Source organism: Ipomoea triloba, chromosome 4 (assembly GCF_003576645.1).
Source record: "Ipomoea triloba cultivar NCNSP0323 chromosome 4, ASM357664v1".
In the NCBI taxonomy this organism is placed as follows: domain Eukaryota; kingdom Viridiplantae; phylum Streptophyta; class Magnoliopsida; order Solanales; family Convolvulaceae; genus Ipomoea; species Ipomoea triloba.
This window is the reverse complement of record NC_044919.1, coordinates 9,149,756-9,155,755: the sequence shown is the minus strand read 5'-3', so window position 1 is coordinate 9,155,755 and position 6,000 is coordinate 9,149,756. Positions and strand designations below refer to the sequence as shown.

Genomic DNA, 6,000 nt, shown 5'->3' with positions numbered 1-6,000 from the left:
CCCCCCCCCCCCCGCCTCCCCCTCCCCCTCTCCCAGAGTTCCCTCCCGCTTACCCACTCTTTCCAAACCTAATGGCATCTCCTTATTATTTATTTATTTTTGGGTAGAGACTTACTAGTCCAATAGGTCTATGACCCCATCAATTGATTTTAAACAGTACGTATTTATTCAAAAAAATAGAATGTATTTTTAAGTAGTATTACTCAAGCTACATGAGCTATATTGATTGGATGAAAATCAAAGATCTAAATAAAAAGAGAAAAAACGAGTGACCTTTTAAAAGTAAAAATTAATTAATACACTAGGTAATATCGAGCAAAAATATTTTTTTTAGTACTTATCGAGCAAAATATAATTATTATGTATTATAATTTTTTTCTCTTTTTTTTTTTTTTTCTTTTCATCCAACCTTATCAATACATGTCATGTGAAATAGTAACACTCCCTAGAAATGCACTTACAATACATTTGATTTGTGAAATACACGCATTTATAATAGAATCTACAATTTTAATAAGACTCAATAAACTTAGGGTTTTTACGGGAAGAAAAAAAATGTTGATAGTAATTTTTTACTTAAACGAATGGTCATAAAAAAATGTTGGTAGTAATTATTTACTTAAACGAATGGTTCATATTATTTTGATTTTAGTAATTTTAATTTTTTTATGATTTTCCTTCTTTACTCTCTATTATATTATTTTCTTCTCTTAAATAACCCCACATTTCGTTAACATAAACTTTAGTAACGGAATATTCCGTTAATATAAACTTTAATAACGGAATATTCCGTTAACTTTTAACTTATTAATTAATTTTTATAAGAAAAGTCTTAGGTTCGAACATTATCCCAATCAGAGTTGGCATAATTGTTAAACATATACTACGAATATGTTAGAGTATATTATTGAAAAGTGAGTATTAAACCCTATTACGGAAAACTGTAATACTAATTAGGGATAAAGTATTTGTTATTTATAAGGGAAAGTATAATACGTTAGAGGGAAAATGTAATACTTTTACATTTTGATGTAAAAGTATTACATATTTCATCAAAAGTAGCGTTAATATCATATGGGGTCCTCTGAGTACAGTATAGTGGTCTTGCCACGTTTAGTCTTAAACTTTTAAATTGATCACCTGTGGTCTTTTGACTTTCAAATTGTTACAATTTGTGGCATAAGTTAAGCACCCACAGTCCTTCAACTTTCAAAATTTAACCAGTCGTGGTCCTCTTGAAAGGACCATTAATAGTTAAAATTTGATAGTTGAAGGATCATGTCTAGTTAACTTGGACCACAGATAGTTAACTTGAAAAAATACTATGAACAAATAATAGCAAAAAACTTATTACCTTATAAAGAACTGCAAACAAGAAATATCCAACGTCTCCATATTTAGAAGACTCATGATCTCCAACTTCTCAAGATGTAACTCATATTCAATGTCGCTCACAATACCACGAGACATATCCATCACAAGATTTTGTTTTAGATTGCGAACAACTTTATATGCCTTTTGACATAAAGGACTCAAAGAAGTTGGACCAGCTATAGTCAAATCCACAGAAGATTGTTGCACAGCGAATTCATAAGTCAATTTGGACTTTCTTTTTAACTGTTCAATATAAGTAACAATTACTATTTTTAAAAAATAAATTAAATACTATTTTAAAATCTAAAAGTTTTGAGAATACGTACCTCATCAGTTTGAGTACATAACTCAACTAGCTTCTTTGGCCAAATAATAAAGTGATGTATTGCAGCACCTAAAACTAAACCTCATCGGTAGGGAATGATACCTTTGCACTTGGATCAATAATCTTATCCACGCTCACCTTCACTTGATTTACATTTAATTCTACCCCGTGATCCTTTTCACCCCAGTAAGTTGTCCCAAATGCCACTGTACGTCTAACGGGATCTTCCAAACACAAATGGCATCGTGCTCCTAACTGCATGAATTCATATTTAAAAATCAACTAAAATGTTTTTAATAAATAATAATAAGATTAACTATAAGCAATTACTTATGGCCGGTAAATCAGCAAAAGGGTCTAGAGAACTAGCTTTTTCACTGTAAGATTGTGGCTCGACATCTACATATATGTCATCCTCCCGCTTTGATTGTGCAGCTTGAGAAATAAGAGTCTGCATCAAACTAAATTGCTTCCTCATCTCATTCATGCTTGCTTGAATTTATTTAGAAAACTCCTCTTGCATTTCCCTTTTTGACTGGCTAATGCCTCAACAACTGCAACATTAATCATTTGTTTAACTTCTTGTGTAGGTAGGCCTGTGCATCGGACAGGTTCGGGCGGTTCGGATATTGAAACCCCCAACCCGTTCGGAGTTCGGTTTGCATTTTAATAACCCAATCCGTATAAATTAATTTAGTAAAATCATCGGATATTATAACTTCGGGTTCGGACGAATTTAATCGGATATTCGGATATGTTCGGATTGAATTAAACAAACTCCATTTCTCTGATTCTCTCTGCCGCTCAGGATGACCCAAAAGAAACGACTAATCTAATCTTCTCGGCTTTTCTTCAGTCCTCATCTGTCTTCGTTTGGCTTTGGCAGAGCACTAGAGCAGTCAACAGAGCTGTAGAGAGCAGTGGCGCAGCCAGGGAACGAGGGTCGTGCCACGGACGGTGAAGGCGGCCGGCGGGCGAGGGGCGAACGGCGCACTGCGGAGGCGGGCAGCGGGCGAGAGGCGAAGCGCGGAGGCGATTGCCGACTGGTGAGTGACGCCGCGACGGAAGGGCAGGGGCCAGAGCAGCTGAACCGGAGCGAGAGAGGAAAAAATAGAGGGAAGGGAGAAGGGAGAGAGCTCTGAATTTCTAATTGTTCCATCCTCTTTTCAAGAAAGAATAGCTAGAGTCAGAGAAGAAAGAAAAAAGATAAGGAGAGAGATCACGACTAACGAGAGAAAGAAAAGAGGGTGAGAGAGAGAAGTCAGAGAACCCATGTGCCAACACCTAACTTTTGTCTCCTTTACAGCTTTACTCTTTAATGCATGTCAGCAACTCACCCATCTTCTTTGTTTTATTCCCCAACATGAGTACATTTCGGATTTTCGGACGGTTCGGTTCCGAAAATCCATGCCCCTACCCGATAAATTATACTCCGAATTAGAAATAGTTTGGGTCTGTTTTCTCTTTTCGGATTGCGCTCGGATCGGATTGACATAAAACGGATGCGGATCGGGCGGTTTTGATCGAGTAGGACGGCGCAGGTTATGCTCACCCCTATGTGTAGGCGTATGACTTTGACAACGTTTTGCAGGGCTAAAGAAGCTTTATAGTGAGGTTAAGTACATCACTAAGAGTGCATGAAATTGAACGTGTGTGGCAGCAATAGTTGTTTGGTGAGAGCGAGACTTTGAATCGATAGTTGATCTCGTGTATGTTATGCACATAAATAAATAAATAAATAGCATTTCATTTTAGTTTATTTACTTTCACATGTATCATAGTCTCGAATTAACAACTATGAGTCAAAGTGAAGAGAGAGAGAGAGATTTTAGTTTATTTAAAATAGTAGTGTATTTTTATATATATTTTTTATCATTGTTGTAAAATATTGTTTAACAAAAACTAATTATTTTTTTTTGTAAATTCACGGGGTCTTTCTCCGTCCGTTTAACGGTCCGGGTCCACCCACGTTCACTCCAACAAAAACTAATTATAGGGTTGTGGAGTATGCAGAAGACATTTATAAGTTCACAAGAAAGTTGAGGTAAATCACCTTCTGTCATTAATGTTGTTTACTTTATAGGGTTAGATTTTATGTTTGATTGCTCTATTACCTTGATGCAACAGTAATTCCTTCTTCTTGATGCATTATGTCTTTTGTTCTGATACATCATCTGATGTGCAGGCCCAGGATCTAAACAAAGAAATATTTGAAACAATATACTACCATGCTCTGATTTTTTCTGTGTTTGTTTTGTTTTGGGCTGGGATGAAGGGGTAGTGGAATATGTCACTTAAAGAGGTGTTTTCTTTAAGCCAATTGATTGTATATTTGTATATGATGTTTACATAATTGATCAGGTTGAAGTGAAAGCTAAGTGGGAGGTAGAATTAAACAGTTAAACTGATAAGAATATACCAGGTAAATGTCCTTTTCTCATTAATTCTCTTTGATAATGAATTGGAACTTCTCTTCTGTAAGATCATGGCAATAATCTTATATGTTTATTGTATAGGGCCAGATTCTATGTTTCGTTGCTCTATTAATTACCATTGGTTATTGAAAATAATAATCACAACATGAACATTCCAGACACTTATATTTTTTAAATACCTTTTAAAGGTATTTTTATTAGGAATAGTGATTTTTTTAAAAGAAATATTTTAGACGTATTTAGTCTTTTTTCAAGTGTTCTTGTGTAGTTTTTGGTTCTTTCTCTCTATGTTTTCCCTGCATTTGGTGTTATTTTCACTTCGTCATATTTGTGCCTTTTGTTTTTGTCCATTGCATTTTTCTTTTAATGTGTTTCTGAATGTCTTTGAGTACTTTTCGTTTCATTTTGTTATTTTTTTCCATGCATTAATTTTCCCATTTTACCGTTCGTTTTGTTTGCTAGAGTTCTTTTGGCGTATTTTTAGTTTGAATTGTGTATTTCCTAATGTTTTCTTGCATTTTTCGATTATTTTCACTTCTTTATTTTTGTACCTTTTGATTTGTCTGTTGCGTTTTCTTTGAATGTGTTCCTGAATGTCTCAGAGTTCTTTTTATTTTGTTATATTTGTGTGTTTTTTGTTTTTTTTTGTCCGATGCATTAATTTTCTCTTTTCACTGTTCATTGTGTTTTTGTTAGTGTTATTTCGGCCTTTTTTTGTTTGAATTGTGTAGTTTCGAAGATCGTTATATAATTCAATACTTTGTCTTGTGTTGTTTTGGGTAATTTTGTTTCTTTATATTTGTGAATGGTGTTTTGCTTTGAATGTGTTCCGGAATGTCTTGGAGTTCTTTTCGCTTCGTTATATTTTTGTATTTTTGTTTTTTCCATGCAATAATTTCTCTTTTTTTACCGTTCATATTTTCTTGTTAGCATTCTTTTGGCATATTTTTAGTTTGAATTGCGTATTTTCAAAGATCATTTTATAATTTAGTACTTTTGTGCCCTTTCTTTTTGTCCGTTATATTTGTTCGTTGCGTTTTTGTTTGAATGTGTTCCTAAATATCTTGGTGTTCTTTTTGTTACGTTATATTTGTGTATTTTTTTAATTTTTTTCGTGCATTAATTACCCCTTTTTTACCGGTTATTATTATTTTTTTTTGTTAGCTTTCGTTTTGCATATTTTTAGTTTGAATGGTGTGTTTTCCCAATTTTAAAGGTATTTTTATTAGGAATAGTTAATTCTTTAATTTTCTAAGTTATATTTTTGAAGTATTTAATCTGTTTGCTATAATTTTATAGCATTATTCAAGTGTTCTTGTGTAGTTTTTTGATTCTTTCTCTTTATGTTTTTCGTGAATTTTTTGGGTTATTTTCGTTTTGATATATTTGTGCCTTTTTTTTTTGTCCATTGTGTTTTTGGAGTTTTTTTTGTTTCGTTATATTTGTGTGTTGTTTTAATGTGTTCTTGTATGTCTTGGAGTTTTTTTTTCGCTTCGTTATATTTTTGCTTTTGATTTTGTTCATTTTGTTTTTCTTTGAATGTATTCCTGAATGTCTTGGAGTTTTATTTTGTTTTGTTATATTTGTGTGTGTTCCTGAATGTCTTGGAGTTGTTTTCGTTTCGTTATATTTGTGTGTGTTTTTCCCATATATTAATTTTCTTTTTTATCTTTCATTGTTTTTGTTAGCATTCTTTCGGTATATTTTTTTGTTTGAATTTGGTAGTTCTAAAGTTCGTTTTGAAATTCAGTAAATAACTTCTAAAGGTATTTCTATTTCTATTAGGAATAGTGAGTTGTTTTATTTTCTAAGTATTATTTTTGACATTGTTAGTCTGTTTTTGTAAAATTATTGCATTTTTCAAGT

The 6,000-nt window shown here is 32.9% G+C and overlaps 1 long non-coding RNA gene across 2 annotated transcripts; it reads right to left on the bottom strand.

Annotated features, from left to right (window-relative positions):
• Positions 1-1,420: 1,420 nt before the first annotated feature.
• Positions 1,421-2,967, bottom strand: LOC116017327. 2 transcript variants are annotated; one of them, XR_004097879.1, is made up of 3 exons: positions 2,030-2,967; positions 1,701-1,954; positions 1,421-1,617 (listed from the first exon to the last, which is right to left on the bottom strand). It is a non-coding gene; the product is annotated as an uncharacterized LOC116017327 (long non-coding RNA). The 2 variants fall into 2 exon arrangements; XR_004097878.1 differs by having other exon boundaries at positions 1,701-2,967.
• Positions 2,968-6,000: the final 3,033 nt, after the last annotated feature.